The following is a 26294-nucleotide window of genomic DNA, read 5'->3' on the forward strand; positions in this document are numbered from 1 at the left end:
GACCACCAGCATCTCTTTGGTAACCTGCGTACCCGTTTGTCTCTTCCGTGCATGTGCCCACATTTCCAGAGCAGCTGCTTTGTTTCTTGAGGCTCCGGTAGTGTTCAGGCAACCGCGAGGTCTGCAGCGGCTCTACAGACCGTTGCTTCTATCCAGCTGCACATCCTCTCTCTCAGGCGCGTTGCCGGTGCCTGGGATGCGTGGAAGTTTTGACACAGAGGAAGCCAGAGCAGTCGTTCCATCCTGGACCACATTCGGGTCCTCCTTCTCCTCTGGTCACGGCTTCTCTTCTGGCTCTCATCTGCTCAGCTGGTGCACGGTTCAACAGATTCCTCCTTGGAGGACTGCTCTCTCGGTTCCCCACAGACTGGTGGGGTTCAAGGGTTCCCCCCCTCTCTATGGGTGGCACAGTGGACCACAGACCCTTCTGTTACAGGACAGGATTCCTGCTTCTTGCTCCTCCAGGGAGTGCTTGACAACTGCTTCCTGAGACTTTTGTCCTTTTCTACTCTGTTTGAACCAGTGAGTAGCCAGCAACCACTAGAATGCTTGTGTGTGTGTGTGAACCTACTAGGTTGGTTGACCTTGCAACATAAAATATTGGCACTGAATTGAGTCGGGGAAGGAGAGTTTGGCTTGGGGAAGGGGGGAGGGTCGAATAAAGCGGAGGAATATCCCGTTCTCTGGAATGGTCATCCCAAATCCCATTAGGAGCTTCCTCTCCCATGTGATTTTTCCCCCCCACCCCCGTCGCACTCCCTTTGTACCACCCCCAGGGGGACTATTGTATTGTGGACAGACCACCTAGGGGAAGAAGGGAGGAAATCCACAGATTAGTCACAATTTCTGCAGCCTAGGGCTGTCCCTATACATCCCTTCCCGAGAACCTTCTCCACCCCCAGTCATCTATTGTCCCTGCCTGTTTGACAACCTCAAATTATCCTCCACTTGGTCATGTCACCAAGGTGGCCCCTTTCATCTCTTCCTGAGAATGTGTGCTCACCTGTGCTGCACCGTGTAATGTCCATCTTCCCTCCCCTGGGAACCACACAAACTAGTTCTATCCTGTTGTGGGAGTGGGTGGAGGTGGGCACTATAGGGCCACTTGATCTCCTGGCTTCTCTGCCTCTGCTTCCCCCTACTTCATTCTCCTGACCTCTCTGTCCCTGTCCATCTCCCCTCCTTCCCAGCAGCCTCCACACTCAATCTTCTCCCTTTTCACCACATCCCTTTCTCCCTTGGGGTCCCTTCTCCCTCCCCGCCCTGCATCCAATGGAACTCCCCCAGGTCTCATGCCAGTGCGTGTGCCTAGATAGTGTGCCTGCCATCAATGCCTCGCCATGTGCCCGCAGCCCAGTGGAGACTATCATCCATGTCTAGTGTTGCCAACACACTCTGCTGGCAATAAGTCTACTTCTGTGCCTGTAATAAATCTGTTCTGCAAAGACCTTGTTGTATTCATTGGTGTTCCCACTATTCAGTGTAGTCTGCCTGTTAAAGCCAGAGGGGGAGTGGGGACCTAGTCTGTCTGCAGGCGCAATGCATCCCTCACCGGATCTGTCAATTCCTTGGCCCAAAACTGTGGCCCTGTCCTGGGGTCTCCCACACAGCCTTCCCCATTTTGGCCTGCCTCCCACGCCCAGTTTTCTGGCACTGTGACTCAGATCTAGAATCTGATATAGGTCCCTGATCATGCAAAGAGCACCTTAATGTCTGCACCTTCTGTGACTGAACTCCCCCCTGCTCTGCGGCCTGCACTCCTCTCCTCTGTCCCTTTTCTGGCTTCACCGAAAGACATTTCCATCCCCATGATTCTAACTTTCCCCTTTTTCATAATCTATTGACCAGAGCCCACCAGTCTCCGGGATGAAGTGATACCTGCCCTGCAAGCTACCTGCACTGCAAGCTACCTGATGTACCTGTGCCTAGCTGCCTGTCTGTCGGATCAAGTAGTAAGGTAAGATCTGCAGCACCAGTCGCACACACTGACATTCCCAGCTTGTAGCCTGAGAGGGATGTTAACACATAGGGTAGGTCAGTGTTCCCATCCAGTCAACCCAGGTCACACTCCCACAGTGGTGAGGCGCTAGCTCATTGCCACTGTCAGAGGAGGACCTGAACACCCACACACCATCATACAATTGTACTGGCAAATTGTAGGGTGTTCCTTTCCAGATAATCAACATAACTAGTTATAGCCTCCATTTCTCAACCCCTAATTTTATTTGGTGTTCGGTTTTAACCGCGAGAGTTCTTCAGGAGAGGGAGTGTCACCAACCCCATAACAAACTCACCTTCTAGGCCCATACTGAATGGTGAACAAGGGTACCTGTGGGTCATTGTTCACCTTAGGAAATGGTCCACGTGAAACCTCAAGCTACCTGTCACTTAACTCTGTTTACTAGTACCCGGGACATCTAGTCTGTACCAAACCAATCTCCTAGACACTCGCTGGGAGTGAACAAGACTAGTAGAGGGCCCAACCTCGCCCACTTACCAAATTTAATTGTGACAATATCCTGGTCGTGAGAGCTATACATTTCTTTAGGCCCATGGGAGTTGGCTTCTAGAGATGGTCTTTGCCTGGGACTCTTTTGCGCGGAGTACCTCACCTACCTGTCTGAATCTACATAGTTTTCAAGGGACGTGTTCGTATTGTATCTGACACTGTTTTTGGAAGTAGACCAGCAGCTTGGCATTATCGTGCCTCCTATCCTGTTAGAGTTTATATCCCAACCTCTTACCTGGTTGAGAGCCTGTGAGTGTGCAAGAGTAACCCTGGTTGACAGACTTGAATAGTCGGGACTCAGTGGTGCTGACCTGCGCCCTGTAGTTATTTAGTATTTGACTTGAGAAAATTGTCAAGAAGTGTTAGTTTGTGTATGACACCTTTTTTTGCCTGTCAGAATGAGAAATTCTGAAGTTCAGAGAGTGAGCCTTTCTCCTGATTTTCCCTCGTGGCCCCCATGGCCAGAGTGCTTGGACAGGATATTATCAGACAGATGCCAGTATGGCATGAACAGAGCAAGTGCCAGAACCTACTGGTATTGTCCCTAGTGGACTCCTTTTGAGACTTGCCCAGCTGTGGTGCGTGAGGTTCTTAAAAGGAGAAGGGGAACTCAGCAGTTGGGCAGTACGAGGCCTACACTTTGTGCTTCCAGCAAATGTGTGTTTATGGCCTGGAAGAAGTGTCTGAAACAGGTGACTCTAGAGAAAAAGCTAGAACAGCATGATCTAGAGCAGATGAGAAATGACCCCAGTTATAGGTGTGACCGCCGCGTGTTCCCAGTGTTACCCCTAGTTACCCCATCTGGCCCAGAGGATGTCCTAGATTTTTCTGTGCTTGTTCCACCATCCAGCTATTTTTCTCCCTTCCCAGTGCCTGCGCCTTGGGCATATGCCTCTGCTGCATCAGCCCCTGAACTGTCTGACCTGGATGAGGTTGCCCTCCAGATGGTACACGCAGGTTATGGGGGCCAGTATGGCACATCTAGAGGCCAGCATGAATTTAGCAGGGTGAGGGAGAGACGAGGAACCGTTCATCACTCCCAGATGCCCCCTCTGAACCCCCAGTACTGGGGCTATCTAAACCCTCAATACATGCCTCAGCCTGTCCCAGATCAGTATCCATTCCAAGTCCGGTGCCCATTCTAGGTAGGTCACCTTGTGCATCAGGACCTGTGTGCCTATTTTAAGGAATGGGGCCACTGGAAGTACAATTATCGTCAGTGGATTCAGCATGAGCAGGACAAGGCTGCGGCCCTTTCTGCTCGGGCCAATCACAGCTACCGGCACCATACCCACCTGGTCCCCTTCAGCTCCCTGATCAGCCTAGGCCCCCAGATCAGAATGCTAGTTCTGGCTCCGCACCCCAGCCAGCACAACCCTGGCCGGCGCCCAGACCAATGCCTCTCATCCCCCAGCCAGTAGTAAGAGCAGCCATGGGGCCTCTTCTGGCACCGCATTGCAGCCCTGGCCCCAGCAGCCACACCGGAGTCCCTTCCAATTACCTCAAGCTTGATGGGAACTGAACCCAGAAGTAGTACTCCCTCAACCCCTCCACCCCAGATCCTCGCCCAAACCCATCCCCTTCTCATCCAGTGACCCCTCCTTGACAGCCAAGGTAGGCAACAAGCATGCCAGAATGCTGGAGGACACAGGAGCCACCTTCAGCACACTGAGGCTGGGGGAGTTCCTGGATGCCCCAGTGTCTGGCGGGACTGTCACAGCTGTAGAAATAGACGGCATCCCATTTAAGGTGCCTGTATCATTTTGGTGCACTCCTCTGGCCTACTACAGCACTCCGCTTAACCCTGTCACTGCTCCCCTACCCTCCTTGTCTGCGTGCGGTTGTCATTTCTGTGTCCCTGATCCATTCTCCCCAATTTACCAGTACAAGATTTGTTAGCAGAACTGAAAACCTAGCTGCACAAAACTGCAGGCAACCCTAGGAATGAAATGGTCCACAAAGCTTGGGGAAAACAGAACAGAAGAATGGTAAGCCTACAAGCTGGCATAAGTGAGTGCACATAAATTGGCCAGGCACGTTGACCCTTGCTCTCATGTTTGTGTGAGGTATGCCCTGCCACTTTGCTGGACTCTCTTCCTTTGAGATCCTAGAAGTGCCCCTGCCGACTGCAGTTCCTCCCTCTGTGCCTTTGGCACTGACTGACAATTCAGTTCTGGCATATTTCAGGTACCTTACTTCAGTCATGAGACAGATCTACCACTAGGTCAGCAAGGCACAACCTGTTCCAGGCCAGCAAACAATTACATTTAGTGCAGGAGGGAGATCTAGGACACTGCTCCCCAGAGCATGGACTCTATTTTTTTCTCAAAAATCTGCCCTTAACCCCGCTCTGAAACTTTGCTGGCATGGGAACTGTCTGAGATGATTTTGGACTCTGGTCCCTTCAACCATGATTTTGTTGGACTTTGGTGTTTTGACTGTGAATGTTTTGTATTTTTTAAATTCATATTTATAATTTGAATGTTATTTACATTTTTTGCATTTTTATATTTTAGAAGTTTAATATTTTAAATTAGTTTTGAATGTTGGGATGAAGTTTGCTTTTGAATTATGGATCTTGATTTTAGAATTTTGGGTTTCGAATTATGGATATTTATTTTTGATTTGAACATTTTGAATTTTGGGTTCTGAAGTTTAGTTACTGAATTATTGTTTGCAATCATGATCATTGATTTTTTTGGTATTCAGTTTGGGATTGCGTTGGTTTTTGAAGCTTTATTTCGAATGGTTTGTGTCCTCCCACGTATTCCTTACCTTTGATTTTTCCTAATTACTGCTACGTCCCGTCCCCTTTCCTCCATACTTATGGGACATCTCTCCGTCCTGTGAGACGGGACCAGAGCACTTTGTAAAAAGCATCCCAAAAAATGTTTTCAAAAATTTGTCCTTCCTCTCTTTCTTGCGTGGGCCCCGGCATGCGGCCGTAACCCCGCCCACCTTAGCCCCGCATCGCCCATCAGTCTTTTTTCTCCGCTCGTTCGGGACTGGACACACTTGCATCCTCGGAAGATTTTCTTCCCTTTTTCCTCTCTGGCTCTCGCTAGCGATCGTGTACTAGTCTGTCTATGTCGTTCAAACTAGACTTTCCAGATTGTTCATCGTGTCACCGTCGATTCGCGAGGGCGGATCCCCATTCTCTTTGTTTAGAGTGTTTGGGTCCGGATCACTGTTGGGACTCCTGTTTTTACTGTGACTCCCTTTCGGTCCGGGCACTAAAACGTCTGTTGGAGTGGTGGGAGGAGGTGTTCCGACGAACTTCTCCTTCACAGTTTCAGGCGTTCATCGACGAGAAGAAAAAACGCCCAGTAAGTTCTTAACTTTTCAGAGCACCCCGGCCGGGGGATACCTTTCCAGGTTCCTCTCAGGCCAGGAGGAGCGTTGATCGCTCTGTCACTGAGGTTCGCCCTGAGGTGCCTGTTGGGCCTAATAATTGTACCAGAGTTTTCTCCGAGTGTCTCCGTAAGGGGCCTGTGGATACCGGAGCACGCTCCGAGGCCCCTCCTGTGGGGGCTGTTTGTAGATCCTGTTCTACTGAATCGTGGGATACCGGAGCTCGCCCTGAGGCTTCTCTGCCGGCTTCCCTCAAAAATAAGACCGGGGTGCGCCCGAGGCCTTGGTGGGGGCTTGCTGTCACCGAGCAGATGTTCGAGGCCCGCGCGGACAAGGCTGTCACCGGACGTGGGTCCGAGGTCCCTCTTTCGGAGGCTAAAGCTACCATAATTTCTGAGAGGCCTGACAAGGCCTTACCGGTGAAGGCTGTTTCTCACTGTTCCCGCTCTTGCGGTGACACCAGATCTGTTGAGGGGGTAAAGAAGGAAAGTTCTTCTTTTACCGGCAGTGCCGAGGTGCGTCCTGGGAAGGCTAATTTGGCGGTTGGTATGTCACAGAAACATTCCAGGCCTCATAGTACCGGCTCTGCCAAGGTTCCTTATGTTAAGGCTAAAGTTAAGACCCCTGATCCATCGACTGGGACCCCTGCCTCACTTCCTCACGTGCCGCAGTTCCCCTCAGGCGATGACAAAATGGCGCCCGTTCCCGCCACGACCAGGGTGGCCATTTTGGGTGCTACCCCTACAACTACGCCATCAGCCTCAGGTGTAGGGCTTGGTTCCTTGGGTGAACATAGAGTCCCTTGTGCGCATCCTTATCGGCCAGTTTACGATTGGAACGCCCGGGTGCCTCTTGCGCACAATGTTTCGTTTCCTGCGGGGTCGGCACCTTTGATTTATGTTGATACGTCGGTGGAGGGGCCAGTATGGCACCCTTCCCCGTTACGTCCCTGGACTTGTCCACCTCATGAGAGGCCTCCTCAGGTTCCAAAACAGTCCTCGGAGGACTCCTTTTTCTGTAAATTTCAAATGCTCATGCGTACCGACCCCATGAGGGAGTATTTCAAAGGGCTTTTAGGGAGATATGTCCGCCCGTGCCTCCGGCTCCACCCGTTCCTCAGGTGGGGCCGCCAGCGCCTCCCTTGCCTACCGTGCCTTCCCCGACTCTTCCACCTTTGCCCCCTTTGTCCCCCGTGGACAAGGCAGCACCCGACACGGCTCAGCAGGATCCTGACCTGTCGGATGACGCGCAAGGCGATCAGGACAACAAGGACCTCCCCCGCTCTATTAGAGCTTTTCATGACCGGGTACTGGACATGATGTGCTTCTTAGATGTTCCAGTGCCCGAGGCACCCGCTCCGCAGGAAGGCGTGCTTTCTGGGGCGTTCACCCTGTCTCCTTTGGAGCGTACCGGCCTGTTCTTGCAGAAGGACGTTCTGGCCGAGGTCCGCAGGGTCTGAGAAAAGCCACACTCTGGACTTTTGTCAATAAGAAAATTGACGCGTGATACAGGCTACATTCTTCAGAAGAGGTGGCCCTGTCGTCTTGTCCGCCCCCCTCCTCCACAGTGGTGGCTGCGGCCACTTTGCAGTCCGGGCCTGCAGCATCCTCTTCCACGACGGCTACTCAGGTTCTGGGAAAGGACGACAAGCTCCTCGACTCCCTCGGGAGGAAAATCTTCGCCAACTCGGCCTTGCAGCTCAGGCATGCCAATGCCGAACTGGTGTTAGCGGGGGCTAATATGCGGATCTGAAAAGGTCTGTCGGAGCTTGAGGAGTTCATCCCGGTCGAGAAGTTGGAAGACTTCAAAGGGGGTTTATCTAATGCCAGGGTCTTGGCCCAGGATCTCCTGGAGGCTGCGGCTCATCACGTAGACACCTCGGCTCAGGGCCTTATGCTGGGGGTTGATACCTCACGGCAGGCGTGGCTGCATGCCACTAAATTCTCAAAAGAAGTGCAGGACAAGGTGTTGGACCTTCCGTTCGATGGTAAAGAGCTCTTTCATTCTACAACAGATGTAGAGCTCACCAAGACGAAGTATACCACTCAGACAGCTAAGTCCTTGTCGGTCCTTGTTAAGACCCCTTTCAAAACACAGAGACCGCTGTCCGAAAGCCGACTCTCCTCTGGCTTTAGGGGCTTCCTCGACCGAAAGTATCGCAGGCAACAACAGACTCGGTTTTTCTCCCGCTCCTCAGCCTCCTCCTCAGGTGGCAACACCACCAAAAAACCTGCTAAATGAGGGTTCTCCGCGCTCGCACGAGACCCCGGTGGGAGGACGCATTGCGTCTCATTGGGAGGTGTGGCAGACCATCACTGAAGACAGATGGGTCTCGTCAGTCGCTCGGGCGGGCTTCCGCTTACCCCTACCCCCAACCCCACCCTTCAACCCTCCTTTTCAGCTGTCGGACTCGCCCTCCCTCAAAGCCGAGGTTCAGAAGCTTCTGGACCCTCAGAGCTGTGGAACCCATTCCCCTCGAACCCATGGCCACGGTGGACCTCAAGTACCTATCCTGGAAAGTGTCCTTTTCGCTGTTATGTCAGCAAGGCGGGTGAGTGAGCTCCAGGCACAAGGATAAGGTAGTCCTACGGACGAATCCTGCTTTCCTGCCGAAGGTGGTAACTGAATTCCATCTGAATCAGTCGATATCCCTGCCGGTCTAGTTTACGAACCCTACCTCAGAGGCAGAAAGGGTTCTGCATTGTCTCGATGTCAGAAGGGCTCTTAAGTTCTATCTGGTCAGAACATCCGAGCTTAGGAGTTCTTCTCAACTATGTGTGACTTTTGGTAACCCTCAGGGTAAGCAGGCCTCTAAGGCGACTATTTCTCGGTGGATCGCCGCCTGCATTACGGAGTCTTTCACCGTCCAAGGGCTGAAACCTCCTAAGGGTATTCATGCACACCTGGTGCGCGGCAAGGCAGCCGCGGTTGCTTTTCAGAAATATGTTCCCTGGGAGTCCATCGATGGGGAAGCTACTTGGGCCTCCCCATCTGCTTTTTGTAAGCATTATTGTCTTGACAGAAGCTCAAGAGCTGATGCTCAGTTTGGTCAGGCTGTGCTGAAGAACCTTTTCCAGTAAGGGGTATTTCCATCCACCCGTAGTTCCTGTTAGGAGTGCTTGGGAATCTCCCATAAGTATGGAGGAAAGGGGACGGGACGTAGGAGTATAACCAGGTTACTCACCATAGTGACCACCTTACTCCTAGTCCATAGTACCCTTTCCTCTAGATGTCCGCCCGCCTTCCCCTCTAATAAGGTTCCTCTGTTATTGCTAATAGGTCTTTGACCTGGCGATAGAAAAGGACTGATGGGAGATGTGCGGGGCGGAGCCAAGGTGGGCGGAGGTACGGCCGCGTGCCCGGCCCCGCGCAAGAAAGAGAGGAAGGACACATTTTTTAAAAGATTTTTTTGGATGCTTTTTACAAAGTGCTCCGGTCCCGTCCCACAGGACGGAGAGATGTCCCATAAGTATGGACGAAAGGGGACTTTGGACTAGGAGTAAGGTGGTCACTACGGTGAGTAACCTGGTTAATCCAGCTTGCTGCTTCGGATTTCATTTTTCCCCCCCTAGTCAGTCCCTGTGCGTCGATGCCTGTCGGGTCGATGTCCCTCGGAGGCCTCCGTGCCGCTGTCAACGTCATCACAGGTATAAGTAGCGCACTCAGCGTCGGTTGTTCAGTTTTTCTGCGCTTCACAGCTTCGGTAATGCAAAGCTCGGTTCCGTGTATTCATGTAACGCTCACCTGGTATCCACGGGGACGTCACTCTGCCTGTTCTGACCTCTTACGACCTCGAACCCTTCCCTGGAGGCTATTCGACTGAAGACTGGGCCTGAAACACAGGATTGGTAGAGTTTAACTCCCTATTGTCTCTGTGTGCTTTAACCCCTTCTTCCCCGGGGTCCAACCCTTCCCTTTGATCCACAGCTCACCTTGTTTTCTTGGAAATTGTGCTCTCCGTCCTGCTTTCAGCACAGGGGCGCGTTGATTGATGCGGGCTCGTTGCTGCCTAGTTACTTCACTGGCAAGAGTCCGACAGATAAGTATAATGAGACTTTTGAACAGTTCTCTAACTTCGTTCCTTTCCTTCCTTAGATGATGGCCGGCGTCCGGGGATGGCGGCATGCTGCTGAGATGAGTAGCGCTGAAGGTGAGTGAGAGCGCGATGCACCCCTTTCGTATTTGCATTGAACTGAGTTCTTTTTCTGTGTCTTTTAGGTGCCGCGACATTTTCAGCGTGGATGCCGGTTATGAAGAACAAGTGCGGTGGGTAAGCACGGTATGCGGCGCCTCTAGATGTTTCCACGCTAACCTGGAGTGTCTTTTCCCTCTTGCAGATGTATGAGGAGTTCCGGACACAGAGTTCCCCCAGAGCGGCTGGGATTCAGGTAAGCGTTTGTAGCTCGTACAGTATTTAAAAATTAGCGAAGATTTGCAGAATGCTTACTAATGCCTTTTTTCTGTTCTTTTCCCTTTTCCTTAGGAAGCGGCGTGCCGGGATGGGAATGACACCGCTGAAGGTGCCCGCAGAACAGAAGGAGCGATGAATGATGGGCAGAAGCGCCGCAAGGTAAGGCTGTTCCTAACGGTGTTCTTGTTCTTGCAGGAGCTGAGCGCAGAAGAAAGATGCAGGCCTACTGGAGACTGATCCGAACACGGTGAGTGTCACGCTGCTGGTGCAGAAAACGCAAAGCATGTTTCTCAGCCTGGGTGTGGCTTAAATAGTCTCTGGGTATCCAAGGCGTCTCTGGGCTGAACCACACCCAAAAGACTAGACCGCACATGCAGTTCTGGGAACCGAAATATGTGGGGGCATCCATCTTGTCCCCATCATTGCACTAGAAGTCCAATCCCCAATGTTACCCGATGGGAGTGAGTGAGTCTGGTGCCACAAGCGCCAAGTCTGACTCCAAGTGGGTCTTTGGAGGGATGGAGAGGCCTTTGAGAGCCATGTAGGTGATTGTGGCCTGGCTCCAGCTTGACATCTTGGAGGGCTGAGGACATGAGGGGCAGGAATCATGACAATTCATTATGATGAGTCGAGGCCTTCGTCTACTCGTCATAAAAACACTCCTGAGCACGTTCTCGAAGTGGATCGCATCACTCTTCCTCTTCGAGGCATGTCAAGAAAAGTCACCATAGGTCACCGTCCACCTCATCCTGTAGTTCTCCAGAAAGGGTCATTTGTCCCTCGAAACACAGTACCCCTGGGAGCAAGTATGTTAAAGGTGTTCGAGAACGTGGCCTTACCCCCCTTAAAGAGACCTAGAGGTGAAACACCTGGGAAGCACAGGAGCCGTGAGTACTCGACCTCGGCTGTGTAAACTCCTCGAGTGTGATATACCCTTGAGTCGAGAGAAAGTCTCTGTGACGCATAAGAAGTTGTCACCATCGACCCTAATGGCAAAGCCGAAGAGTGGGTCATCGACGCCCTCATCGAAGGGGAGGCCATCGACGCCTCGCGTGTTGACCTCCTCAATGCCGTACAAGACAATACCTTCAACGCTTTTGACGAAGACGTCAACATTGGTGTCGATCCCATCGACGACTTCAGAAAAGTGTCTCCTCAATCTATGAGGAAGCAGAAATATCTGATGAGGGAAGACCTTTTGGTCTTGAATATGGGACGCCTTCTGCTCCAGAATAACTTGTGTCAGAAGAATCCAGATCTGTAGGACTCTCTGCATAAGGCAAGTGGCTTTGACACTTCTCCTGAAGTAGAATCCGGTAGAGCTGATCCAGGAGATCATGCTGAAGGCAATTATAGACTGCTTATGACTAGAGTGATGGAGTACATAGGGTGGTCTAGGCCCACACATGTTTTCGAGCAGGATGACTTGACTGATATACTCAACAAAAGACCACAGGAAGACCCTATTGTCCCATTTCACAAAGCTCTTTATAAGAAAGTATCTTCCAAGTGGTAAAACACATTCTGATGTTTGTTAATCTGCTTAGAATCACATGCTGTGCTAAGGTCCGACATCCAGTGGTCACTGCGGAGTATTGCATTTTGTTTTTCGTAGTCGAAAAGGGACGTCGACAAGGCGTGTCTGAAATACTATCCCTATAGTGACGTGCGTTGTACCCACAATCCCTCACGCGTCGAGGTCCCTCAGATTGTTTTTTTTTCCGCCCAGCTACTGGTCGCCTTTACGCGGAGCTCCTCGAGAGACATTGCAGATTCCATCTCCTCGACCTTTGGTCGTTTTCCTATTTAATATATAACATATCGATCCCTCCCTCGACGCAGTTGTGAAGCTGTCTCCGCCGAGCAAGATCTTCGACGGAGGGGACGAGCGGAGGAGATCCTTCGGTGTTGCCGAACACGTGGCCTGGCCTCGCAGGCCAAATACAGTAGGGAGAGTGGGGTCGTGGGACATCTCTGGTTCTTTTCTGAGAATGCCTTTCCTTTTCCCCTTCCTTTCCCTTGGGGTCGTTATCACGATTTATTGCCTCGGCTATGGAGAGGACACCCTTTAGGTTTTGCCCACTTTGCAAGGGCAAGTTTACTTGGAAGGACAAGCATTCACGGTGTAACCGCTGCTTGCCCCTCGATCACAAAGAGGAGGGTTGCACGGCTTGTCGGCTTCTTAAGCCAAAGACTCTAAAAGACCGTAGGGTCAAGAGGTGGGCGGCCTACGCTATGTCGAAGGCCGATTCTTCACCCGCCGCTGCTACCACCGACAGTGACGAGGAACGTGATAACACGACCTCCGCTACGGAAGTCGTAGACCCCTCTAAAGAGCGCTCGCGCTCTTCGTCGTCTGTCCCCGGCCCCGACGGGCTCGGCTCACGCCCTGCTTATGGGGATGAACACCCCGGCGACACTGACGCACACGATACCACACATAAGCACACAACCCATGGCTCTTCTTCGTCGAAGACGAAGAAAGCATCAGCGCCCAAGGAGACGCAGGTTCCACCGGCGGCCTCCTCGGACCGTTCAGGTTCGAAGCCCCTCTCGTAACCGCAGCCGCGACCAGCGACTGGGCTTTTGGCAAATAAGGGCGCCGCCCCCAAACCATCGGCCGGCGCGCACCAGCAGAGAGCGCAGGCCGCCGTAGAACGATCGACACCCGTAACGTCGAAACCACAGCCCTCCGCTGACAAACGAGTCGCAGAGAGCTTGGCGAGGATCATTGTAGCCGACGCCCAGAAGCGTACGCCGAAAGACACGTTGAGCGCTACGCAGAGGTGGAAAGACACGCCGAAAAAGCCCGAAGAAAGACCGGGACTACCCCCTTCAGTCGGGGGGACCCCCAGCACACCGGAAGGCTTTTCGGAAGGCGACGGGACACTTTCCTCGACGTTATGGGAGAGGTCGAGCCGTTTTCAGCTAGATGACACTAATTTTCCCCCCGCTAGACCGCTCGGGGGTACCCCATGAAACCATGGAAAGGCTCCATCTCTGCATGGAGAGAATGGAGAGGTTTATGAAGACCCAGAACCCTCCCACCCCCAAGAGAACAAGAGAAGGGCCTCAGGAGGACCCCAGGGCCAAATATCCGAGACTAGTCAATCCCCAGCAGGACACAGCCTCAGACGTCCATAATGTGTATGACCTCACTGGTGAGGAACAATACTTGGAGGAGGAGGATGAATTTGTGGACGATGAAGAGGGACATAACCAGGAGGAAAGTCTGGAAGACAGCCCAGACATGGTAGGAGAAGGCTTCGGAGAAAATCCAGAAGAAGGACCTTCTCATCCCTGGCAATCCCCATCAGTATATTCGGACACTGATGTCCTGAACCTAAATCCTCCTGACAATTCACCTGTTAGAAACATGTCTCCCATTGACGATCAGCCCACATTCAATGCCCTGTTGCGCAGAGCAGCAGCACATTTCGAACTGGACACTGGGGAGATCTCTCCTGAAATAGACTTTGTGGAAAGAGTAATTAAGGAGAAACCCCCGGTCAGCCAGACCATTCCCCTCCTCGCTTCAGTGAAGAGAAGAATCATCCCTTCGCTATCCACACCCGCACTAATCAGAGGAGTTAATCCAAGAATTGAAAAACTTTTCACTCCTTCACCCTCAGACCCGTTGTACATCAGGGGACATTCCATTCCAGATTCCCTTGTAGTAACTAATACAAGGAAGAGGGCAGGGGTGCCGCTGTCCACCAGCGAGGCACCACCTGACAAGGAGGGCAAGAGGTTATATGCCCTTGCAAAGAGTCACATCCTCGGCTGCCTTTTCGGCAAGAATTGCGAACAACAATTCTTTGCTAGCTAGCTACGTGGACGCGCAGTGGGCCAAACTGCGCAAAGACGCCGAAGAAGCGCCGGAACCACTACGTACACGCCTGCTATCAACTATTGGCGAAGGAACCCAGGTCAACCAGAGTATTGTAAAGAACTCTCTGGATGCTGCAGAGACAGCGGGACGTTCCCTGGTTCAGGGAATACTCCTAAAACGCCATGTATGGCTGCGCAACTCAGGGTTCAAACCGGAGACACAGGCGTCTTTAATAAATAAACCTGTTGAAGACTCAAACCTCTTCGGGACAGCGGTGGATGAGGCTCTGGAGATGGCTAAAAAGTTTTGATACTATCAAAACTCTTGACCAGATCTCTAAGCCCACTACCAGACGCGGCTATGGCAAACGCTTTTTTCGTGGCCAACGCCAACAGCAAAATCAGCAGCAACAGTACCCTGCCACCAATTACCAGACCAATAGTGGGCAGTACAGCCAAAGAGGCCAGCGCCGGGGCAAAGGGAGAGGTCGGGGGTCCACCCCCAGAGGCTCCCAAGCCCCCAACAACACCAAGTGATGCGAATATTCGCGTCCCCTCCCATGCAACACCGGTCGGGGGCCGGATAACATCCTTTCTTCCAGCATGGGAGGGAATAACGTGAGACCGCTGGGTACTTTCCACCGTAGCCCACGGATACTGCATCGAATTCAACAGTTCCCCAACATACAGACCCCCGAGGGGACGACGCATGACACCGGAACACCTTGCCATCCTTCTCCAAGAAGTACAACAACTGCTAGAAAAAGGAGCCATAGAGGTCGTGCCTCTATCTCAGGTAACGGAAGGTATTTATTCAGTGTACTTCCTTGTACCCAAAAAGGATCTAACCATACGCCCTGTATTAGATCTGCGCCCAGCGAACAAGTTTATCAAACCCCAGAAGTTTCGTATGGTGACCTTACAGGAAGTGATCCCACTGCTATCACAGGGAGATTACATGACAACATTGGACATGAAAGATGCATACTTTCATATTTTAATGTTGCCAGCGCACAGAAGATACCTCAGGTTCATGATAGAGGGCAAACACTACCAGTTCAGAGTGCTACCCTTCGGCATAGCATCAGCACCAAGTCAAACAATTCCTAGGGGCTCTAATTCAAACAAAGGACGGCCTCGTCTTCCCCTCCAACGAGAGGGTCCAAAACATGCTGTTTCAGATCCCTCAATATGTGACCGGTCGAGAGGTGACGGTACGCAAAGCAATGCGCTTGCTAGGCATGATGGCGTTGTGTATTTATTTGGTAACTCACGCGCGCATGCGCCCTATGCAAGAGTGGCTCAACAGCCAGTGGTGTCAGGCCAGCGGACTATGGGACGATCTAGTGGTGGTCTCGCAGGCCTTGGTTCTCTCGCTACGGTGGTGGACAAAGGAAAACCTGGAAAGAGGGAAACCATTTGCCACACCCGCGACGGAAGCCACTCTAACCACAGACGCATCCCTCACAGGATGGGAGGCTCACCTATCCCATCAGACTGCTCACGGAGTGTGGACTCCGAACGTAGCATCCAAACACATAAATCTACTGGAGCTATAAGCTGTGTTCAAGGCGCTAAAAGCCTTCCAGAAACACTTATAAGGCAAGACTGTGTTGGTCCTTACAGACAGCACCACAGCCATGTACTACATCAACAAGCAGGGGGGCACCCACTCTCCAGGACTGTCCAAACTGGCCCAAAATATATGGAAGTGGGCTCTCAAACAAAACATGTTCCTACTGTCACAACATGTACCAGGGGAACTCAATCTGCTGGCAGACAAACTAAGCCGAGATTTCCCCCTGCCCGAAGAGTACGAATGGTGACTGCACGAAGACGTCTTCACACAATGGGGATAGACCTATTCGCAACCCTGGAGAACTCACAATGCCTAAGTTACGCCTCCAGGTACCCCCAGAACCAATCCAAGGGGAACGGTCTGTCGATGCAATGGTCAGGGAAATTTGTTTACGCTTTTCCCCCCGACTCCCCTTCTCAACAAGGTGGTGCACAAGATGCACCAGGAACAAGTGACCATGATACTGGTGTCCCCAATGTGGGCCCGACAGCCATGGTTCGCTCACTTGATGGAGATGTCTCTATCTCCCCCAGTGAAACTCCCCTGCCCGTACAACATGCTGTCACAAGACAAGGGCAGGACTCTGCATCCATGCCCCCAGAACATGAACTTAGCAGCTTGGCTCCTGAGATCATAGAATTCGGACATCTACAGCTCCCGCAGAGATGCATGGACATCCTCAGGGAAGCCAGAAAACCTAACACTCGCCACTGCTATTCTAGCAAGTGGAAGAGATTTGTCATCTGGTGCAGAGGAAAAAGCATCAACCCGATTGACTGCTCTCCCACACATATTGTTCTATACCTGACCCACTTATTGGATTCAGGTCTAGTGTTCAATTCTATTAAAGTCCACCTAGCGGCACTTTCTGCATACACCACTTCCCAACTCAAGATGTCGTGGTGGAAGATCCCTGTTATAAAGGCCTTCATGGAGGGAGTAAAGAGAATACACCCCCCGATAGCTGACCCAGCTCCCGGATGGGACCTTAACGTGGTACTTACCAGACTCATGGGCTCACCATTCGAACCCATGCACAAAGCATCTCTTAAACACCTCACTCTTAAGATTGCTTTTTTAATAGCTATCACCTCCATCAGGAGAGTAAGTGAACTACAGGCTCTTTCTGTTCTAGACCCCTTTGTTACAGTTCACAGAGATAAGGTGGTTCTACGCACGCACCCAAGGTTTGCTCCGAAATTCATCTCGAAATTCCACGTAAACCAGTCTATAGAACTGCCAACGTTCTTTCAAAATCCTTCCAACTTGGGAGAAAAAACTCTGCACACACTAGATGTGCGCAGAGCGGTCATGTTCTACATGGAAAGAACCAGACCACTGAGGAAGACTAATCAGTTCTTCGTCTCGGTGGCAGCAGGAAGAGAAGGGATGCAGTTTCAAAGTCCACTATTTCTAGATGGATTGTTCAATGCATCACTCTCTGCTATACTCTTGCTAAGAGAGAACTGCCCTTTAAGCCAAGAGCACACTCTACTCGAGGCACCGGGGCGTCCATAGCATTCATTGCAAATGTTCCCCTTGAGTCCATCTGCAAAGCGGCTACCTGGAGTTCTGTGCACACCTTTACAAAACACTACTGTCTAGATGCACACTTGAGATCTGACTCCCAGGTGGGACAGGCAGTATTAAGACATCTTTTCTCTACTGTTCCTTATCATAACCCACCGCCAACTCCGGGTACTGCTCGCTAGTCTATGCACAGCATGTGATTCTAAGCAGATTAACAAACATCAGAAGACAATGCATTACTTACCGTAAAAGCATTTCTGATGGTTGTATCTGCTTAGATTCACATGCGCCCACCCTTCCTCCCCGCTCGGATGGAAGGAACATAGACTTCCTTTTATATCTCTCTTTTCTGTACTCACTCACGTCTAGAAGGCTCCCTCAGGGCAGAAAAATACAAACAGAGGGACCTCGACGCGTGAGGGATTGTGGGTACAACGCACGTCACTATAGGGATAGTATTTCAGACACGCCTTGTCGACGTCCCTTTTCGACTACGAAAAACAAAATGCAATACTCCGCAGTGACCACTGGATGTCGGACCTATGCACAGCATGTGAATCTAAGCAGATACAACCATCAGAAATGCTTTTACTGTAAGTAATGCATTGTCATATTATCCCTGCAGTTAATAAAAGATAAACAGCTAAATATAGAGCATCGGCTTCGGACCCTCTATCTTTCAAAGCACCCAACACCAGAAAGCCTGGTAGTACAGGCTGCAACCTCTTCTGGCAAGCAAAATGCTTATCCCACAATCCCGCAAGATAGGGATGACAAGAAATGATGCCATGGCCAAGAAGGTTTTCTTGGCCGGTATTATGGCGTTAAAGTCTGCTAATGCCACGTGTGCGCTGATGAGGTTTACCCACACCCTTTGGGATTTTATCTCGATGGCGCCTGACCATATCCCCAAAGGGGAGGAAAGGGACGGTTTCTTGAACCTTATCAAAGATGGAAAGGACGCTATGTACGAATCCCTCCAGTCCGCTCTTGACCGCATCAGCCGAGCCATGGCGGCTAGTACAGTAATTGTCAGGATTTGCCCCAGACGTACAGTCCAGACTTCTGATCATGCCCTTTGATGGCACACATCTATTAGGAAGTAAAGCTGATGAGAGTTTGGAGAAGCTGCAAACATCCAAGGCGGCAGCCAAATCCCTTGTAGCTGCTATAAGGCAAACTCCAAACCGCCCAACAGGTGCGCCCTGGAGCAGTAGGTCCTTTCGCTATTATTCTGCATTCGGAAGAGGCAGAGGACAGCCAGCTCAAAGAGATCAAAGACGATTCTCCCGTGGTGGACCGGGTAGAGTTACTAAGACCGCAACAGCAGATGCTACTTTACCCTCAGCATCTGTGTCAGCCGCACCAAAACCTCTCGGAGGTCTTGTATCACAAGACAGCAGTAGGAGGCAGATTAACACAACATCTGACAGAATGGCAGGCTATTACTTCAGATGCTTGGGCATTGGAGACAATTTCTCAAGTTTACTGTCTGCCTTTCCTACAAACACCTCAGAGTCATCCACCGGGGAACAACTCTTTGAAGGTTCCCGGATCCGCTGCTTATGCAGGAGATTTTAACCCTGCTAGAGAAAGATGCTATAGAACCAGTACCTGTAGCGGAGAGGAACAAGGGTTGGTACTCCCCGTACTTTCTAACGGAGGACGGAGTATTGAGACCCATCTTGAACTTGAGAGACTTTAACAAGTTCCTCAGGAAGGACAAGTTCAAGATGGTAATCCCCTTCTCTAATCCGTGAGGCCCTCCAGCTTCAGGATTGTTTGGTATCATTGGACCTCCAGGATGCTTACTTTCATGTGCCAATTCATCACAAGCACAGAAAGTACCTGAGGTTCACCATTGGCAACTCTCGCTATCAGTTCCGGGTTATACAATTTGGGCTAACCTGCCCCCCGCCCCGAGGGTTTTCACCAAGTTAATGGTGTTTGTGGCAGCGAGTCTCAGGTGATGAGGATTCACCTCTACCCCTACCTAGACGATTGGTTGATCAGGGCCAATTCCCCGGAACAAGCCCTAGATCATCTAAGTCACGCTTGCCACTCCCTCCACAGACTGGGCTTCTCCCTCAACTTCAAGAAGTCCCACATGATAGCATCACAAAGACTCCAATTTATCAGAGCAGTCCTGGAAGCATCCCTGGGGAAAAGCCTCACCACCAGAGGTGAGGGCTCAAGACATTCTACAGATGGTGACAAAATTCCAAAATGCCCAACATCTTCCGGCCTACGATTTTCAGAGGTTGTTCGGCCTCGTAGCATCCTGCATTTTTCTGGTACCAGAGGCTCGCCTGAGAATGAGATCTCTTAGGACCCAGTGGTCACAGTTCTCTGGAAGGATGTCAGATCTCCTGCAAATCCCATACAGAGTCTCACTGGACTTTCTGTGGTGGGCCTGTCGGGGAAAACATCTTAAAAGGAGAACCTTTCAGTGGAAACCATGCCGGAGATAACAGTAGTGACGGACCCTCACTCACAGGGCGGGGAACCCATACCAACGATTTGACCATCAGCGGTCGTTGGTCTCCATCGGAGTCCAAACTACACATCAACCTTTTAGAGCTGAGGGCGATCAGACCAGTGCTGAAAGCCTTCCTGCCATCTGTATGTGGAAAGAATGTCCTGACAATGACGGACAACACAGTGGCCATGTACTACCTCAACAAAAGAGGTGTAGGGTCACTACCACAGGGCATAGAGGCAATGCAGCTCTGGTTCTGGGTGATAGAAGAAGGAATCTCTCTGTCGGCAGTTCATCTAGCCGGAGAGATGAACACGACGACGAGCAGGCAGAGCACAGTCTCTCATGAGTGGGAACTAGCTCAGGAAGTCCTTCAAAAGATCTTCACCCTTTGGGGAACCCCTCAAGTAGATCGGTTTGCGACCAATGCCAACCGGAAGTGCGAACTGTACTGCTCCAGGGAATTTCCCCCGAGAGGAGCTCTAGGAGACTTGTTTGTGGTGGACTCGGAATTTCCACTCCTATGTTTCCTCCAGTCCCCGTCCTCACGTAATAATTCTGTTCAGGAAAACCATGATCCTAATTGCCCCGGATTGGGCCAGGAGAATGTGGTACCCGTACATTCTGGACATGTCCATCTGTCCTCCGATTCGTCTTCCACAAAGAGAGGATCTTACCTTGCGAGAGGAAGGTCGGGTTCTCCATCCCGATATCAGGACTCGGCCTTCACGCATGGTTTGAGAGGCTGAAATACAAAGATTGGGACCTCCCGGTCGACGTAATGGAGGTTTTGCTTTCGGCCAGAAGGCCAGCAACCAAATAGTTATACCGCTGCCGTTGCAATAAGTTCTGCAGCTGGTGTAGAGATAAGAATGTTGACCCTTTTTCATGCAATACACCGATGGTGTCATCTTTTCTGTTGCATTTAGCAAATCTGGGACTCCAGATTGGTACGATCAGAGGTTACCTAGCAGCGCTTTCCATTTTCAAGTGCACTGCTAAAGAAGTCTCCTACTTTAAAATACCTCTGGTAATACAATTCTTGAAGGGGTTAACTAATGTTTATCCCCCAATCCTTTTCAAGTATCCTTGTGGGATGTAAATTTAGTCCTAAACTTTTTAATGGGTACTCCCTTTGAGCCTCTTCATTCGTGCCCATTACGACTTCTTACCCTCAAAACAGTCTTTTTAGTGGCAATAAAATCTGCCCAAAGGGGGAGTGAGCTACAGGCTTTGTCTTGCAAGCCTCCTCACTCTGTCTTTCAAAAGGAGTGGCATTAAGGGTGAAGCTTAACTTCCTCCCCAAGGTAGTATCCGAATTTCACATCACTCGGAAGATAACCTTGCCATCTTTCTACCCTCCCCCATATCCGGGGAAAGAGGAATGAAAGACTGCACAGACAAAGTGTGCTTTGGGTTTTTACATTCGCAGACTTGCTAAGTTGTGACAAACTGACCAATAGTTTGTGGGTTACACAGGTCATAAGTTGGTCCTAGCCATCACCAAACAAACCATCCTTAGGTGGATTATTTTAACAATTGCAGAATGTTACAAGTTGGCCGGTAAAGACCCCCAGAACATATACGGGCTCATTCAACCAGGGGTATCTCAGCTTTGTCAGCTCTTCAAAGAGGAGTTCCAATAAAGGATATTTGTGCATGGTCGTCTGCACACACCTTTAAAAGATACTATAGTCTGGATTCCTCCACTAGCCAAGAATCTAAATTTGTAAAGGCAGTAGTGCACTCTGTACATACTTAATGACTCAAATTTTACTCCCTCCTCCCGATTATATTGCTGCTTTGGGAGAGTATCAAAGATAAGGAATATGTGGGAGGACACAATCCATTTGAAGAACAAGTTACTTACCCCTGGTAACGTTCTTTCGACTGGATGCTCTGCCCACGTATTCCTTATCGCCCCTCCTATCCTTTCCCACAGTAAAACTTCCCTTGTGGTTACAGTCTGCGCTTCCTCAAGGGTAGTAACCGTCTAACTCGGGACAATGCTTCGCTCTTCAAAACGGAACTGAGCAACGGACGCTGCGCGTGCTACTTAAACCTGTGATGACGTTTACAGCGGCACAGAGGCCTCCGAGGGACATTGACTCAACAGGCATTGACTCACAGCGCTCTCTACTGGGGACATTTTTTTTTTCCGAAGCAGCATGCTGGATATTAGGAAATACCAAAGATAGAAATACGTGGTAGGAACATCCAGTCGAAAGAATGTTGCCATGGTAAGTAATTTGTTCACTCCTTTTGAAAAAAGTAATCTTTTTTTTGAATTGTAACATTTGTGAACCTCTGTTTGGGGTGTAACAATTCCGCTTTTCAATGTCTGCTACTATCTCAGTCTGACCATCATACAGATACAGTGTATCAAGATCACTTTCTTTGTGTATCTTATTTTTACATTTTCTGTTCCAACGTAGCAGCCTTGCCTCTCATCTTTCATTATTGCACTATGCTATCGTCCTGTCTTTGGGTACCATCTTTTTTTGTCAGATCTCTGCTTGCCCCTGGATCTAGTGAACTTTTCCTCTGCTCCTCGAAGGATTTGGAGGAGAGAGACTGATTCATTGGCACAAATGACAACATCCAACTGGGTGTTCTTGCTCCCCGTAGGTCCCCAAAGCCAATCCATAATGTCTGGCATTTGCCAGTTGACCACAATTTCTCTGCTCCTCCCTCCTGCGTTAAGACTACCAAGAGAATCTTTTTTTCCAAATCTGCCAGATTGAATGCTGGGTCTGTACTCCTATGACGCCTAATGAGGCTGAAACATGTCTGGGGATGTTTGTGGTCTTGTGTAGAAAGGATGTGACGAGCAGTTCGGGCTGGACTGCCCTTTGTGAGGTGGGACCAAGCCTCATTTGCTTATGGTATTTCCCCTTTTGTAATGTTATGTTATTGTTATGTTTTTGTCACTTCTAGCGTGCGCGTTCACCCAAGGCCATCTTGGCGCAAAGTATTCCAAGGAAATGACTGAACGAAAAGATTAAAACGAGCGTTTTCATTGCCCGCCTAAACTGAAGATGGTTCTCAATGCCTCTGAGGTCAGAGGGAAGGACATTCCACAGTTTCTCTGCAGCAAAAGAAAAGGCACGTCCTCCTACTCAGCACTACCTGAACAGAGTGCTCACCCAGAGATGTAAGGGCGCAATTTATCCTGCAGATAGTCAGCCACTTAGCCATAGAAAGCCTAATGAACCAGGCATAAGTATTTAAACGCAATCCTCTGGGCCACAGGTAGCCAATGAAGAGCCCGGAATACTGGACTAATATGCACTCCATAGGGACAATTTGTGGCCACCCAGCGCCGCCAGATTTTGCTGCAGATGCAGGCAATGGATGGTGCCTGCCGGATGAGCCAGGTAGAGGGCGTTGCAATAGTCAATGCGGTTGGTGAGCAAATATACTACCACCAATGGCTGCAAATGACTGTGGTGGAAGGGGAGAACTTTCCTGAGTACTCTAAGGAGAAAGTGTCCTGCTTTGCACACCGCACTCGCCTGCGGATGTCCTTGATAGAGAGGATGACAAAAGAATCACGAAATTCATGACAACAGTCACAGGAAGAGGAAAATCACCCAGGGTGAAGGAGCAGAAGGACTTCTGTCTTGTCCCAGTTCAGTTTAAGCCAGTTCACATTCATCCACCCGCCCCTCCCCACCGGCCGATAAACACTCGCACAGCCCAAAGGACACACCAGCCTGCTCCAGATCTAATCGAACCAGACTATTGGTGTCATCGGCGTAGGAGTAACATCGAAAGCCATGGGCGCGGATGTGGCAAACCAGCGGCTGAACTTAGATATTAAAGAGCATAGGGGGCAGGAAAGAGCCCTGAGGAACACCACAAGAAAGTGCACAGAGAGAAGAATGAAAAGAGGAAAGGGTCAGCTGTTGGAGTTCTGTCAGTTAGAAATGAGGTGAACCAGGCCAGGACCAGCTCGGCAAGACCAGCTGACGCTAACCGGGACAACAGGATGGAGTGGTCAAAAGTGTCGAAGGCCGGAGACGGATATATCATGGCCCCCATCCTGGTCAACCAGCATGGTCAGATCATTGACCACGGGCACTCTTCGTACCACGTCCTGGTCGAAACCCAGATTGGAAAGAGTCCAAGAATTTAAAGGTTTCCAAAAAAGACAAGCGAAGAGGAGCAACCAGGGACTCCAGCAATTTCATGAGGAAAAGGAGAATAGAAATAGGACAAAGATTTGTCAATAAAGAAACATCCAGTGATGGTTTCTTCAGGAGGGTAATAGCCATGGCCTGTTTTAATTCAATAGAAAACCGGATTGACAGGGCATATTCGCCGCTTTCGTGACCCGAGAGATCATGTTTGGCATGACTGCTTTAAGAGTGGCCAAAGGGATCGGATCTGATGGGGCGGCAGACTTAAGTCGAGCAATAGCCTGCAAGACAATCGGTAGAGAATTGGAAACTGAACCCAGATGCTCACAGGGAGTAGCCATTATTTCCAGAGGAATGGGAATAAACCTATTCAAGTTACTGTCATAGATTGTCTGCCGAATACCCACCACTTTCGAGAGAGAGCCACATAGTGTGTTAGTTGGTAGGACTGCCATGGAAAACAAGTGGTAGATGAAAATGATTTCACCACTGAGAAAAGTTATTTTGACTGGTTGAGGGCCAGCTCCACCCTCTGAGTGAAAAAAGCTTGCTTAGCCATCCAGATCTCTTGGTGGTATCTATTTACAAGTTGCCGGAAAGCAGCTCTCTCTGAGGCTATAGGAGTTCTGCCACTTAAGCTCCGGCTGCCTCACTTGCAGGTATGTGTTTTTAGGTTGGTCAGAAAACCACGGCTCTCTGAGGCAGTGTAATGGCTTGGCAGGCACAGAACTATAGCCTAGAGGGTTATCCAGAGCGATGCCAGAGGCTAAGATTAATTCAAAACCTTCCAGAGCCATCATCTTTTTTTTTTTTTTTTTTTTTTCTTCTCCCTATGCCTCCTCAACAGGGCGCAGAGTTCCTGCTTCAGGCCGTACCAGCCAGTGTCCCCTCTGCCATCCCTGGAAGCCCAATGCATACCTGGAAAAAGTGTCTCTAATTGTGCAGTACAAGGGCACTTTCCCGTCTGCTTTGAATGTGAAATTAAAGACGCCGAAGATGTGGGCACCACTACCAGATGCCAGTCCACGGTGCTCTGGTCGCACAAGCGCCCCCCCCTGGCTATGAAGAATTTGACAAGATCTAAGGTGAACTGCCCTGAAGGACCAGCAAACTGGATGTACTCTCCCTTTGAATTACCCCCCAGCTAATTTCTGGACAATACAACCCCGCCTCCTACCTTGCATTGCCTACCGGATATGAACGCTACCGTTGCCAGAGAGCCAGCCAAGACACCTGGCTGGCACTTAAAGTACTCCACTGGATCTGCGTCAGCATGGTCTACAAGCACCTGCATCAACCCTGGAGTGGCACCTGCACCTTGGGTTACGTGGCAAAATTCGAAATGCCTTAGACCTGCAACATGCCCGTAACCTAATGAACACCTACACTCCTCTGTTGGACGCACAGCTGTATGGCACCGCATTTATACCCTTGATGGGTGTCATGAGGTTAGTTTGGGCTATATATCGGTTACAGGTAATTCTGGAAGTGGTGGTGAATGAGACTGCTGGATCGCTGGGAACATTGGCCGACAAGCAGAGGGAGTTGAGAAAATTGACCTCTCAGAAACCACAACATGATAATAGCTTCCCATGGTGGAGTATGTGCACTTATTGGATCAAAGCAGTGTGTACTTGTTCTAGACTCCTCTTATGAAATCTTTGACCATGCCGCTCACACTGTTTCCGTGGGGCCACCCTCAATGATACATCAAAGGACTTTCTTGTTGGAATAAGACTGGTTCAGCTCTTCTGGGGAAAACTGCTTTCATATGTCATATATGCTTTTGGGGTTGAGAGGGAACAGATGGGGTGGGGTTCTTACAGTTTATCATCTGCACCTCATATCATACCCTGGTACCTCATATCAAAGTGTTGCCAGACATCTGGACCTCATTTTATTTAAAGCTTTTTTTTTAAGCATTTGCACTACATGTAAATAACAGTTAACATGGCCCGTCAGCCTGAAGAGGGGGTGCAGACTAAGAATCCATAGACCCCACCCACCCATTCAAATTAACAGTAATACTAAAGCTACTCCCGCCCCCACGCATAATTAACTTAGGATCCACATTTATAACCATGAACATAATAATACACACACAATACAGTATTGTTTGGCTGACTGTTTTCGGTTAAAGGCCGTCAAGTGGGACCTAAGGGTTCGTTCATTTCCCTTTTAGCTGCATCTTGGGGAGGGAGAATTCATGGTGGACAGGATTAAGTTCGGCTATGCTTATATATTTCGCAGCGGCTTTGTCGGCAGGGTTGTAAGTGTTCTATTGTTATACGGGGCTCTGCTCATGTTTCGCTTTATGCTATGTAGGTGTTCAGCATGTCCCTGAAATGGTCTGCTTGCGCGGGCCTACATCAACGCCTCATTACAGCACATTCCAACAAGCAGATCATCATTCATCGTTAAGCACTCATGTTTAGTAGGGGTTTTAGAGGTTTTCCACTCCA

The 26294-nt window shown here is 50.2% G+C and overlaps 1 protein-coding gene across 5 annotated transcripts in view; it reads left to right on the forward strand.

Annotated features, from left to right (window-relative positions):
- TPRA1 (transmembrane protein adipocyte associated 1) overlaps positions 1 to 26294 on the forward strand; it is a 510038-nt gene that overhangs the window by 199487 nt on the left and 284257 nt on the right. For all 5 annotated transcript variants that reach the window (XR_011301886.1, XR_011301887.1, XM_069643376.1 and 2 more), the window contains exon 2: positions 1849 to 1957. The gene's annotated coding sequence lies outside the window, so the exon portion shown is untranslated. The remainder of the gene's footprint in view (positions 1 to 1848; positions 1958 to 26294) is intronic.

The sequence above is a fragment of the Ambystoma mexicanum genome, chromosome 2p (genome assembly GCF_040938575.1).
Source record: "Ambystoma mexicanum isolate Mex_15411 chromosome 2p, UKY_AmexF1_1, whole genome shotgun sequence".
NCBI lineage: Eukaryota > Metazoa > Chordata > Amphibia > Caudata > Ambystomatidae > Ambystoma > Ambystoma mexicanum.